At 33.0% G+C, this 15605-nt stretch overlaps 1 protein-coding gene across 1 annotated transcript in view; it reads left to right on the forward strand.

Annotated features, from left to right (window-relative positions):
• The first annotated feature begins 773 nt into the window (after positions 1 to 773).
• The window catches only part of LOC143191719 (metabotropic glutamate receptor 2), a 609670-nt gene continuing 594838 nt past the window's right edge, over positions 774 to 15605 (forward strand). The window contains exon 1 of the mRNA XM_076397081.1: positions 774 to 1076. The gene's annotated coding sequence lies outside the window, so the exon portion shown is untranslated. The remainder of the gene's footprint in view (positions 1077 to 15605) is intronic.

A 15605-nucleotide genomic window follows, 5' to 3' on the forward strand; every position in this document is an offset into this window, starting at 1 on the left:
TAATTACTATATGCTTTTAAATATTATATTCTTTTAAGAGCAATATATGGAAGTAGCATTGGACATCGTGCTGGTTTATAATAATACTTTGAAGTGACGACTTATATCTCTCAAAGAGCTTCTTATAGCATATCCCTAAGTTTTCTATGGATAATTCCCATAGTAACAGTATTTTATATATTAAAATAATTGTATTAAATTTACACACCGCTTTTATAAATTTCATAAATTTATTCTAGAATAGAACTAATATCAAGGAATGTCGATACTTTGTTTTTGGAAAATACAAAGGTATATTTCGGTTTTTTTTTTGGGAAAGATATTAGTTATAGTTTCCATACCAATATTCAGTGCAGTTTCAACACAATAAATATATTTTTAGTAAGAACCGTAGCAGCTTAATGTATAATAATACCAATACTTCAGTAAAGCGTTAAAACAACGTTGGCCGGTTCATAACCTGTTATTATTATTAATGTGAATTTTAGAGACATTTGCCAACCCAACAATATTTATAGGCTGATTCGGAGACAGAATTTTGCCTGTTTTAACTAGAATATAATGAGAAGCAAAATATTATCTGGTATTAAATTGAATTTACAAATTGCAGTAGGCGATACAATATACATATTGATGACATGATTTCACTGATATTTTGGATAGACTATTTAGATTGCATGCTATAAATTTTATGTTTAAATAGAAAGTTAGTCTTAGTGATAAATAATTGCCATTTCCTAACAAACAATACGCCCGATTTCATTCCAGATTCCGCTGGCAATCATCGACAGGCCCCGACCGCCTTCGGCAAAGTCCTCTACGTCAGACCCTCGCCATCCGAAGTCATCCGCAATCGAACCACGCCGTCAAACACAACTGAACAATTAACTTTCTCCACGCTTCCAAATCGTATTACGGCCACCGCCGTCGCCGCCTCCACGCCGTCGCTCGGCCGCCACCAAATACCCGTTGAAAGTTCCGCGGCGGCGGCGGTGGGGTCGGCGGCGCCCTCCCCCGTCCCAGGTCCCCGCGGGGAGTCGACGCCACATCGCCGCCTTAACGAAACCATCGACAAAGTAAGTTTTGGTGTTCGCATTGTTTTCGGATCGGGACCGGCAACGATTCCTCTTGCCTTTTAACATCGATAGCATTCTGGTCGGTGTGTTTGTCCACTTTTTTAATATTTTTTTGCCGTCCCTTGAACGCTCTCGGTTTGTTCTATCGGGAAATTGCTATAGGAGCGTTTGGTTTTACGTTTTATTACGATTTTATTGCGGACAAATTGATTTAACAGGATTAATAAATTTGTGGATACACGTTTTTATATATCTAATTTTTAAATTAAGTTTATATTAAATATGAATCGTCATCATTATCAATACATAGCAGGTGCTCGGGAAGACTAACAAACTAGTGTTGATTTCACATAACTTCCGACATACTTTAATATATTCCGTCACAATTGGCAATCGGCCGTTGCTGTTCTGGCATCGGAAATGTCAATCTCTTATTTTTCAGATTATTTTCAATAATTTTAATCCATGTCTTTTTTGGAGCTGCTTGCTGCTTTTTCCAAGAAAACAGTCGATTCTGCCTCAGGATTCTGTGATGAATTCAATCAGTCAATCTGCCTCTCCGTATATTGTCCTGAACTGTGCTCTGATTATCGCATCCTAAAATGACGATTTCATTTCTAACCCGATATCGGAGAGTAACATGCATAATTTTGCTTAAGCATCGCATTTGAAAAAATTCAAGCTAACTTATATCGAAGACATAAGATCATACAAAAGACCTGACAAGATGAGCATTCGAAAGAAATGCATATTAGTCTAGATTGTTATGCTTCTTCTCTTCCATGCTTGTCAGCTTCACCATCAAACCAAAAGCTACTGCAACTTGGCCTAGTCGTCTTGTTACTTCGACAGAGATCTCAAGTACTTGAACTGCTGCATTTGCTCCAAATGGCCCCGTTAAGATTTTGCAATAACAGATGATCCGTAAGTTGTCACGACTTTCCTTCTTCATTGTTGCCTTTTCTTTATTAATTATAGCTTTAAATGTTATGTATGTTTCCATGTTAAATGTTGAAAAGCAGTGGAGAGGCGACATCTCCTAGCGTACTAATTGAAGAACACAAGTTTAGTAGCGCTAATGAAACTGAAATTGTCTTATCTGTGCAGCGACGTTCATGTGCAGTCAATCTTTTATCAGTTTTATGCTATTATTTTAGAATTCATACCGAATAACAACTTTTTTAAGATGCAATACCTCTTAATCAATACAGGAAGTTTGACACACACACAACTATCAATGCAGCTCTATGTGACTCTATGAAATTAGTCAATATTGAAATAATGCACTTGTTAATAATAAACCAACACGATGACGACTCTGGGGCTATAGTTTTTATATCATTATTACTAAACTCTAACTTTTCAGATAGGTATGTGATAGTTTGGAAGATCCTTTTCAAAAGTTTTTTTACAACGAATAGATAATTGTCTGTTCGCCCCCGCTATATACTAGAAGATACTAAGGCATTTGAAGCAACCATCCATTCAATTTTAACTCAAATAGATGGAAGTTCAAGACAGTCAAATAAGTTAAATGTTTGGTTAAGAATTAGCAATACAATATATCATGCGAGTAGGCAAAATGTTGGTATTAAGAATCGGAATTGATTTTAACTAAAATAGCTGGAGGTTCAAGCGAGATAAATAAGTTGATTTTTTTATTAAGTATAAAAATAACAGTAACATGTGAGGAACAAGTAATGGAAAGGAGCAATACCATGATTTTTGCATCTATTTTTTGTCACTGTGGTATTTATGTTGGCCACCCTTGTGGTTCGGTGTTAAACAAGCAATTAACCATTTCAACAATTATTACACATGTATTGACGCTATTCCAGGTGTGTCAGTAAATATTTTACAGTTTTCTATAAAACCATTCTTTATTTACAATAGACATTAAAAATATATTTTTATAAAGTATAGGTTATTTCGTTCTGTAGACTTTTCCCATCATTCTCGGGTAACCTCTAGATTCTACTCCAAAAGAAAAGTTTATCCTTTTAAAAACCAGCGAAATGCAGCTCTACAAGCGCATATCCTATCGATGCGAAAAGGTGGTAGTCGGATGGAACAAATTATCTAATTGATTTCAATGATTCTTTGACTGGTTCTGCCGTGTGAGACTGCAAAATTACTTTACCATGTTTTGCAGCATAATGTGGAATTTTTCCAGAAATTTAACCTTCAAATTGACTATTTCTTGTTGTCAGAACTGCCTTCTTGCAGGCATTTTTAGACAGAAAACTCCATATTTTCAGAAAATTATAAATTTAAAAGTTATTATTCTGTTGAAGCGCAACTTTTGTAGTTTTGGAGTTAATATCAGAAGAATAAAATAGATATACGTAACATTTCTTAGGGTTAGTTAAATTCTTTACAAAAACCGGAATGTAATTACCGACACAACTATTATACGTTCGGTCTTATGTACTTGTTTTGATATATTTCTGAAGGTCTAGAATAGAAAGCAACAAGTGGAACTATATATATATGAGGAGGTACATAAAGATTTGCCTTGCCTGTAAAATATTTATTTTTATATAACCAAGTTTTATATGTAATATTGGAAAATAATCTGGGCTCTTCCTTTCCTAGGAACGTTTTTTTTTTCGAGCACCATAAAAGGTAACTGTGTTCCTTTGGTCAATCTATAATTATTAAGAGTGGATAAATTGGGAAAAATTTTCATAATTTACATATTTGGTATAAGCAAACCAACCACTGGTCACAAAAATACACTAAAGCATTTTTAATATCATAGATTAAAAATTTTCAGTCAGCTGGCTTAGTAAAACAGTCAATATAAGATTTGACGAAACATAATAGCTCTCACCGGCTTGGTTGGCACAGTGTAAAGCTGACAGGACGGTCAATCTACTGTTGTGATAATTGCGGGTTCGACTCCTGCTGGAGAAAGATCGCAAATTTATGTTTGTGATTGTTTAACATTTGTGATTGTCCTAAGCAGGACTGACCGGACAAGGAAAATAATCTCAGTAACGCCAGTAACCAGGCTGGGTAAGACCTGATGTCTTCTGGGATGAATTCTAAGTTGGTCACTCGAACTAAGTTGGTCACTGAAACAGTTGTTCCAGTCTAGGCAAAGCCTCATTGGCAAAAAGGAGACGTTAAAATATGAAAAAAAAGAATAAATCGCCGAAACTTATGATTTAGTAGAAACTCACATAACTTCTTTGGAAATACTATAAACATAGTGTTGATATGCTTTTAACTTATTCCTATTTCAAAAGATTAGAGGTGATGATCTAAAACGTACCTATATCGCATATTGCATACACAGCTCCCTCAGATAAAATTATTATTTTAAACCATATTTTCCAATTTGAAGATTTTACATGCTGATTTCACTGCAATAATTGTATCTTCTTCATATCTTACTAGATTTCATTGAACGGAAAATTGTAATTTTCATGCAGCCATCTAAAATAAATTATAAAAATACACTGATTTATTAGTTCCCTACAAAGCCTATTTTATTTTAATTTACGGTATGCAAATATTGGAATGGTCCAATCCATCAAATAAACAGGATTTTATTACCAGTTCCTCGTATCCAATGTACTGGACGCTGATGCCACTATCACCCCTATACAAAAGCAAAAAAATACTAGGAAACACGGAGTATATTATAGAATGTGGAGACCGCTATAATCCTTTACGCCACCACGCATTCACCTACATCAAAGTATAAGGTTGGCAACGCTGGTGGATTGGTACCATGCGGATCCCAGCTATAAAAGATCGTCACGACGACGTCTCGCTCTCTTTTCTTTTTTCTACTCTCTTGTAACAGTACCACTTCCACATCGTTACCGTACTTATTTTACCTAAACCTAATATTCTGTCCACTCTCCCGTCGACCACATGTATCATTTTTTATCGCAATAAACAAGTTTTTATTCAACCAGTGTCTCATTTTTTCTTCCACAAATAGTAGTGAGTATTCGGAGAAACAATCGCATTTACAGCCACACATTCCGACGACCGACCCGTCGAACATTCCTGCAAACCTAGTTTGAATTAGTGAATCATATTATAAGTTAGCTTAGTTTTATTTCAGTTTTTGTTTTGTTAATTTATTCAACTGTAAATCAATAATTGTTTGCTGCATAAATAAATGAATAAATTAATGAGTATAAAGCAGAGATATTATATGCAACATTCATTGATGACATGGAAAAAATTGAGGATGTAATGGATCTAATAAAAATCTGAGTGATTTTTTAAGAAAAAAAAAACAATTTTTTCAGTCGATATAAACGGTAACTCTCGTAAAGATACGTCAGCCTCTGTAGCTAAGGTAATAGTATATTTCACAAAAATGGACATAACGATACCCACAACTGTTTCAATGAACCGCTTAATGCTATGGCCACTTCCTATATATCCTCAGATACCACGCGGTGAAATATCCAGGGCAAATAATAAGAAAAACCCTTCGGTTACGTGTTTACTGCCCCATTACGTTTATTATTCCGGCCCTAGTTTTTCATTAGTGCTAACTACGGAACTGCGTTATATCACATACGATTTTTATCGTCCTCAAACCAGATTCGCCTCACAATCCTGCACCAGATCGGGCAGAAATAGGTCACCATGAATACGAACGGCTCTGTTTCTTGCGTAATAGATGTAAATATGTCGTAGTCGGTGAATTTCAATGAGGGCTCTGAAAAAAATGCGAACATAATCATATATTTAGATGGTACCGTGGGGTTAGTTTGCTTCCACTCCGCTAAAACAAATTTGTATTTATCGCCCATTGGATTATTTTGGCAATATTTGTCATCTTTAAATATTATATATCTACAATTGTTATTGAAGCTAACATAAAAACATTAGTTATAAAACATGAATTTCGCTATATTAAATGGCATTTCTAACTACACTAGTTTTCGCCCTCTGGACGAAATTCGACTAGTATTTATTAAGTTACTCATGTTTCTCTCATAATAGAGTAAAGTAAATTAATGATTTGATTTGTTAATGTTCTGTGTATTGAAATATAATAAAATATATGAAAACTATCTCAAGAACTAACATTCCGTAAACATTTCTAAACGGCAATCAATTAACTCTAATTTCCAATAAGTTTTAATAATCAAAAAAGTATTGATAAGTTACAATTACTACATTACCGAACATTAAAACAAAATTATTACAAGGCGGCATGGTGGCGCAGTGGTAAAGGCGATGGGACGGTCCTCCTACTGTTGCGATAGCCGCGGGTTCGAATCCGGCTGGGGCATGGTCGTAAATTTATGTTTGTGGTTGTTTAAAATTTGTGAGTGTTCTATACAGGACTGTAAAATCCGACAAGGAAAATGATCCCAGTCACACCAGTAACCAGACTGGGTAAGGCAAGACCGGATGTCTTCTGGGATGATTTCTAAAGTTGGTCACTCGCCAGTCGGTAGGCTTAATGCTGAGAAACGTGGTTCGGAGCCCACGTTAAACTTTAGGCCCAGTTCAGATAAACCCATAGCTGGTAAAAGGAGACTTTTAGACGTATAAAAAAATTATTACAAATGACTTAAGATCATTAAATATAAGTTATTTAAAATTTTCTATACATGTTTGTATTATAAATATAAATATGAAGTATTCAATTAATACATATAGTGATACATATTTACATTGTACAATAGCATCAAATACAATTAGTAATATATTTTTACAATTTAGAAATTATAATAAAATAATGTACGTTATAATAATTAAATCAAATATTCACTTAAAACTTCAGATCTATAAGTTATATAATTAAAATACTTCATAAAAGGTTCAAAGAATAAATTGTCATATAGTGACATATTTGATTACATTAATCTTAATTAATAACACCTTAATTTTTATCACCGGTTGAAAACATTCACCAAAAAATTACTGTTATTAAAAAAATTCATAATTTATTCTATTTATTTTATTACGTGGTTCCTCTATGCAAACTGTGCATTTAGTTTCACTTTATCCACATATTCTCACGCTTCATTTAGGTATTCTTATAATTTTTATATTATTTCACATTTTTTACATAAAATGTATATTTAGAAACTTTTAGAAAATATATATTAGAAAAAAAAAATACAACATGCTTATTCTATAAAAGAATAATATCTTTACCATCGTTTGTGTCATCCTTTACTAATTTATTTCACTATTAAATCTTTAAAGTACTATTTATCATTTTGTTGTCAGTAAATTGATTTATTCTAGGTTATTATTTTATGTAATATTCTGGAATCGCACCATTGTAGATAGAACATATTTAATGTATCTTGTATCTCACATAGGGACTAACAACTCACCAAGAAATGAGGAATCAAAATTCTAAAAACTATTTTAGAATTAGCAATATTCTTTACTAGATTTTTGCTCTTGATGCAAAAATTAGTGTATGTATTAACTGCAATATCTGATTACTGCTAATGAAGGGCATTTGCTAATGAATTAACTGAAATTTATTAAAAGTTAATACCAATAAAAGGCACAGAAAGGTTTTAATATATATTGCAATTATCTCTAAAATAATGATATATTGTGTCCAGAATCATATCAATTACTACCAGCTCTTAAGCAAGGACAAATTTACTTAGCTCTTCTGAGCTCATCAAACACAGAATTACTTGATATTGAAAATTGATTGCTTAATGTTTATATTATAAATCCAAAAACCTGATTGCGGATATCTAAATAGCTTGTAAAAGAAGATATACGATTCTTCTTATTCTGGAACATTTCGGATCTATATTTGGATTAAATGTTCGCATATGTCGTGTTTGCTTCGCTGCTGAATATACATCCGATAAAACGGACACATTGGTTTTATGTCTCTACAAATAACGGAAGACGTTGCTTCATATGATAATACTTTTCTTGATTGTTAAATCATAACTACCCCAACTTTTCTATAGTCTCAACAATACAAGATTAACCACAAGTAATACAAAATCTTAAACAACACTGCTCAAACCCATACATTTTCCGCCTTAACATCGTCTAAAATACAGGAAGTAAGGATTTTTCTTGTGACTTCGTCGATTTGCGAACAACATAAATGACGAATAATTTATCGTATTAGAGTTGGATCTGGCAGAGGATCGGTCAGATGTACGAAGTGTTTCAGCTCGACCATGAAGTTCCGTATTTTGTATATAATACAGAGCGTGCTCCAAGACATAGCGTTTTCTGACTAGCACCTGTTCAGATCGATGAAGTACGGTTTGGTTGGCACAGGGTTTTAAACGCTGATTGGATACCCACCAAACCATTAAGATTTCAAAAATTTTTTCCAAATTGAGATTCTGAAAATAATAGAACACGAAAATGAATTTCTTCCAAATGAATTGTTAGGTGATGAAAAGGACACATGTTGTCTAAAACTATAAGTGATCCGAAAATCCCCGGTTTGACACACAGATGGCTCTACTAGAATTAAATTCATATGTATTATAGCTAGCCCTAACCCTCAAGACATGTGTGTATAAATATGACAACTATCGGATCATTAGTTTGTAAATAACAATAGCATTTTGAGTGAAGCAACTTTTGTTATTGAGAAAAAAAAATCGATAAAAAGAATTCCGCGTCTAAATAAAATATTGCTTTTTGAAAGGAAAAAATACAAGTGAAGCAAAAACTTTGCTTGATGCAGAGTTTCCGGACTCTGCCACAGGAAAATCAACCATCAAGGATTGGTGTGCTAAGTTTAAATGTAGTGAAATGGGCACCGAAGACGGTGAACGCAGAGGACGCCCAAAAAAGGTTGTTACCGACGAAAACATTAAAAAATCCACAAAATGATTTTGGCTGACCGCAAATTGAAATTGAATAATAATAACCGTAAAATAGCAGACACTCTTAAGATATCAACTGAACGTGTACATCATATCATTCACGAATATTTGGGTATGAGAAAGCTCTGTGAAAATTGGGTGCCGCGCGAGTTCACTTTTGACCAAGAACAACGACTAGTTGATTATTCTGAACAGTGTTTGACTATGATCAAGCCTAATAAACCCGAGTTTTTGCGTCGATATGAGACAATGGATGAAATATGGCTCCATCATTTCACACCGAAGTCCAATCGACAGTCATCCGAGTGGACTGCACACGATGAACCTGCTCCAAACCGTGGGAAAAAGCAACAGTCGGCTTGCAAGGTTATGACGTCTGTATTTCGGGATGCGCGTAAAATAATTTTCATTAACTACCTTGAGAAGGGAAGGACCATCAACAGCGACTCTTACATAGCGTCATTGGACCATTTGAAGGACAAAATCGCCGAAAAACTGTTGAAAAAGTGTTGCTTCACCACGATAATACACCGTGTCACAAGTTAGTGAAAACGATTTCAAAAATCCATGATTCCAAGACTTCGAATTGCTTCCTCATCCATCGTACTCTCCAGATCTGGGCCACAGCGACTATTTCCTGTTCTCAGATCTCAAAAGAGTGTTCGCTGGGAAGAAATTTTCATCGAATGAAGAGATGATCGCCGAAACTGAGGCCTATTTTGAAGCAAAAGAGAAATCGTACAACAAAAATGCTATAGAAAAGTTGGAGGGTCGCTATAATTAGTGCATCACCCTTGGAGGGCATTATGTTGAATAGAAAAAAAACAAATTTTGTTAAAAAAATGTGTTTTGCAATAGTAGGCCGGGGACTTTTCAATTAACCTCTAAATGGATGTATTTGACGCTAACATATTGATTCTCTCTACCTATATACCAACTTATGTGTTTATCCTATAGCTAGCATAATTGAGATAAACTAAATGAAGTATTGTTATAGAACATATCACTAATGATTCTATATTGATAAAATATTGTTAAAAAGAGATCCAGCTTTTGTTAGATAATTTATCACAAAAATATTATGATAAAAAGGGTAATTTAAAGTGATCATAAAATATCTAATGAAGTTTAATTAAGAGCGAAGAAGAACTGAAATGCACAAACGCTGATATAAATAAGTAACGCTATTAGCGTCAGGAAATAATATAGTTGCAAATGCCCGTTAAGTGGCTTACTCTGTTAATGTTCAACTATTCCAAAATGAATTTACTGCAGGAACATAGAAGCGCGTAGAGAAATATAATGTTATAACCGCAAGTTGCCTGCATAGATAAAACGCATCTGAAAGTTCGCTGGTGGAGACATACCCCCTGATAAGAGAACAGATGGTCGTAGTCGACTGCTCCTTCGTGAACTGAATATTTAAATTTTAATGAAGACCGATGTCGTGTTTGTTTATACAAAGTTTGTTGAAACCATACATAAACAACTAACTTTTTAGTTATGCGTATATATGTATATGCTGTGTGTTGTCGAGCTTTATGAGATTTTATTTGCGTGCAGTTTGGAAACCTGATACATTGAAATCTTTAAAATAACTTCCAAGATAGTGTTTTAAAATTGTTTAGTAACACAGATCTTTAAAAAAAAGTTGTTTGAGTATTCGCTGATTTGGATGTGTTTTGGTATGCTGAAATCGATAATATTATGAAAACAAGCCATGACACTTTGATACCTCTACATAAACTTCTTTTAACACCGCTGTACATAAATTTGAGGCTAATGAGTCAATTTATAAAATTACTTCCCCAAGATATATATTGTTAAAGATACATGTTTTCAAAATGATCAAGCCTCTGAGCTCAAGAATATATTATGACTGATCCGCAGTTCATCACGACCATCGACCCTCAAGAGGAAGAGTGCTTTTAAGGATATGGCCTCCTTAAATTTTAGTCAATAAAGGAAATAAAAAAGGAATCATAAGACCCTAATTAAAAAGAAATCGTTAAACAAATGCTAAAAGCATTTTAAGCTACAAATTCCCTAGTTAGTCAAAAAATGCTATTCACTCATTCTACCTACGAGTAGGACCTCGAATATTTGGGAGGTGCAGGTGAAGAGTAAGGTGAATTATTTCACCAAGATATTAAGGAGATTGAGAAAATTTACCAATGAAAATGGATCGTCGCTATAATATCAGACTACTGTTCAACACTTTAGAGAGACCTTCGTCGTTCTTCCCAAAAGTAAAAATGTACAAAGAATATTTTCACTACTCAATAAGAAAAAGAAGATGTTTTAATGTGTACGAGGGAACGTGATAAAAAATATGTATCGATAATCGTAAATTAAATTATATTTCTCAAGTCTGTTTCCCTTTATTTTAACGTAATAACTGGTTTAAAATATTTACTAAAATTCTTAAGAAACATGTTGTCCTATGACAAAAAGGATTCACTTCTCGAAGAATCCTTTTTCCCGAACTTGTGTAATTATTAAACTGCAGCATCCTGACTTTTTATAATATATTTCACTGTTTGCGTTTTTGTATTAGCAGGCTGTCATATTTCAAGAATATTGAACAAAACTCTTAGAGTTGGCAACACTGCCTACTTGTTCTAAAGTACCGCTAAAGTAGGAGAGGGTAAGGATCCGAATTGACAGATTTGGATGGTTGCCTTTTATGTAATCTCATGTATGTATAGCACATTCTATCTTCGTAAATTTCATAATCCAACAAACAATATTAAGATGTGTTGCAAAGTCGTGCATTAGCATATTATACCAATATATTTTGTTATGAAATATATGAAAGAAAATAAGCAATATTTGAAAATATAATCGCTAGATCATCAATATTTCTTACTCCTATAAGTTAATTTTAAAGGATTTTTTTATCATTTAAAGCTTTATTGTGAAGAATATATACAATGTATTTTAATTTTTTTCCATATTTCAAGCAAATTACAGCAATTTTTTAATTAAACATAAATTTTTTTTTATGGCTATCCACAAACCAATCCAAGTAGTAATAAGAAGGATCAAATCTAGAGAATAATTCATATTTTAATGCTTCCATCGTAGCCATCGTGATAAACATTGTCCTGTTGAAAAATGACATTTCTACGTCTTTGTTCGTATTCCGCCAAATGTTCGCACACTTTGCGGCTCAAACGTATCAATTTTGGTCGATTAGTCGATTCCTGCCTTCAAAACCTTAATATTACTTTTTTTGGTTCTCTGGGACACTCTTTATCTTCGATGTGAAAATCACCAGATTTAAAACTTCGAAATCGATATTCAAATGTTGAGATCGATGGAACATGGTTGCCATAAGCTTCACACAGCATTCGATAAAAAGCAAAACTTCAAGTAAATACGATCTACTCCGACGAAATATGGACAATTTCAATAAATTGAATAAAGTTTTCCTTTACATTTGGTGGAAATGAAATATATTGGGAAGTGGTGAGGCTTCAACATGAAGATGGTTACAAATGTACCCGATGCAATTTAATATATAGTAAAACCATCTGTGGTTAATTATTTAAAATTAATTTATAGGCCGATACTCTACTATTTTTATAAAAAAAAGGAAAAGCGTATTATCGACGTCAACACTAGTTGGCAGCAGTACTTTCACTCCCTTTCTGAGTACAACCCAGGTGCAAGATTTTAATCCATTTAATAATAAGCCAGAGCTAAATATTTCTAAAAATTAAACAAAATATTTCGCGTTATTTTGATAAGATTTGGATAAACGATGTTCGCATCACAACTAAGTTGATTTTATACAAATGCGGTATATTTGGCAACGTTGAAAACCATTTGCAATTTGCAAACTCAGAGGAAAATACAACATAATTATCAGCAAAGAGAACGAGATACACTCATAGATTGTATCCAGTGTTTTCGATTATGCAAATTTGCTACAATATCAGTCGTATATGGGCTTAAGTTTTGACCCCGCTCTACCGCTCACACATTCAATTTTCATTCTGCGATCGGCGCCCGGATCGTTTCTATTAAATGGGTAGTTTGCGTAATTTTCTCCATTATGGTATAACTCGGTTTATGGACAGTAATTTCGCAGCCGGCCTTTCAATTGGATGGTTACAAATTACTTGTGTGTAATGTTTATTAAGTCACCAATCGAAATCGACTTTTCAAATCGTTTCGTTAAATCATTCTGATGGAAAATTGTAAACAGAGCTATGGTGGGGCTTTTAATAGCTAAGCTCACTAAGCTTGCTTGTTATTGAACGATTTATTACGTTAATTAAACAACAACAATTAATATTAATTGTGGAATAGAGCTCTTAAGTTATTGGAGTTTTAGATACATTAAATTTAACTAAATTTGATGCAAGTCTATCAAGCAAATTTATCATGTTATAAGTATACTATATACATTAATCAAAAATCAAAAATATATAGAATGGAAACAAATTAAATTTCCTCTATTTTCATCAGTATTTATCAATTGTGACAAGTATTGCCTATAGATGATTATTAAAAATGAGTGAGTCACATTAAATTTTATTAGGCCGATAAATTAGTTTTAAAGTTTTTTTTTTATTTGAAGCTTAATTGTGAACGATTGGTACGATGCATTTTGTTCAAAGTATTGCCGATCGATAGCCGCTACTTTTTCCAATCTTTCAGACCATTTAAGGATTTCATTTCGAAGGGACGACGTATCTTTTGAGGCTTTCCACGAATCAGCCCAATTATTAATATCTTCATTAGAAGTGAAGCGCTGCTCAGAAAGGTCACGACCAAGAAGAACAACAAGTAGTCAAAAGAAGCATAGTCTGGAGAATACGGCGGCTGATGTAGAAATTCCCATTTTTTGATTTTACCAAGTATGTTTTCACCGGTTTCGCAACATGTTCGAGCGTCATCATACTAAAGAATGGCATTATTGTGCCTTTAGTCGTATTCCCACCATTTTTCAGACAGTGGTTGATTCAAATGCATCAACACCGTTCAATGTCTGTTGGCTTCAATTTATATGGCACAAAATATCCATGCTTTGGTTTACTCTTCTTATGTTACTCCTAACAATTAAGCATATTATTCATGTGTATTACATAGATCATCATCAAATAATGCCTGGAAGGCATTGTCTTAAAATTGTTGCCTCTCTTGAACGCTCTTTGTCTTCGGTATCAAAATCACCACCTTTAAAACGTCGAGATCACCATTCACATCTTGAAATTAGTGGAGCATGGTTGCTTTAAACTTCACACAGCCTTCTGTGAGCTTCAGCTGCCTATTTCTGTAAATTAAAATAAAAAGTAAAATATTCTGTACAAATTCAAACGTATTTCCAACGCGCAAAAAATGTTCATTTGACAAACGAAATGACGTATATTGAATAGTGAAGCTTGTCTGCGAGTTTTCTACATAAATTTGGTTACAAATGAACGGAATGGGATTAAGTATACAGTAACACTATCTGTTTCAAATTCTTTAAAATTAATATATATATATATATATATATATATATATATATATATATATATATATATATATATATATATATATATATATATAGGCTAAACAACTTAGATGTGTAAATTAGCAAATAAATCCCTTCTAAATGATGAAATTAAAATGTAATTTCGATAGGAAAACGCTGAGACTCATTTAAAAGGCCAAGGTGTTAAATTTTGTTTCAGTGATCAAATGCAATTAAAATGTTTTCAACATAAAACCGCATCTCTTATAATTATTGAACGTTAATTTTATTTATTTATTATACAATGTTAATCTATAATATATCGGACTAATTTCCACGGCAACTAAAATAATTACGTTCAATCCTGCAAGAGATCCGAGTGATAAATAGACTCTGTGGTAAAGTTCTGGAGACTTGGGGATACAATTAAGAGGGAACAAAACAAGAAAAAGCTCCTGCTTAACGAAAACAGGATGACTTGCATGGAAAAGATCAAACTGCATAGAGTGGTAATTTATTAAAGAACGCTGTTATAATTAATTTTGGCTGAATAATATAAAGAGTAAACAGTGTGTTTGGAATTAAATTGTCAAAGTTACCGCGATTTAATTATAAATTTATTTTATTGAATGAGTAGCATCATCAAAGATGATTTAAATTCAATTCATTTAAATATGAATTATTTTTAAAATCTTATTAAAAATATCATAGTAAATACGTTTGATGATGATACTGCTAATATAGCTGCTGGAGACAATAGCGAACTAGCAACCCGAAAAATACAGCAGACTATTGTCAATATAAATAATTGGATCCAAACCACGAGCACAAAAATTAAGCAAAGTAAATATGTACATGTCCTGTAGTGAAAATGCACATCATCGGCAGTAACAATAAATAACACTATTATTCCATACAGTAATAACGCTAAGTGTCTCGTAATGAATCTTAATACAAATCTTCGTTCGAAGACACACGTTAAAAATAAAAGAACTGGAAGCTAAATATAGGACAATGAGTTGGTTAATTTTAAGAAAATCTCAATTATTAATACATAATAAATTAAAGCAAGTAAATATAAGCAAATATGAAAACCTATGAATGGAAATGAATGATGGGGATGTTCTGGGAAAAATAATGTAAATATTGTCCATTATTGTATTAAATATTATCCAGAACAAAGTCTTAAAGAGTATAGTAAGTTCGCAAAAATGCTACAGCGCTAATTATTTACACCGAGACCTT

This window comes from Rhynchophorus ferrugineus, unplaced genomic scaffold (genome assembly GCF_030347505.1).
Source record: "Rhynchophorus ferrugineus isolate W39M unplaced genomic scaffold, kcgeb_rfMv2 rfM2, whole genome shotgun sequence".
Classification (NCBI taxonomy): domain Eukaryota; kingdom Metazoa; phylum Arthropoda; class Insecta; order Coleoptera; family Curculionidae; genus Rhynchophorus; species Rhynchophorus ferrugineus.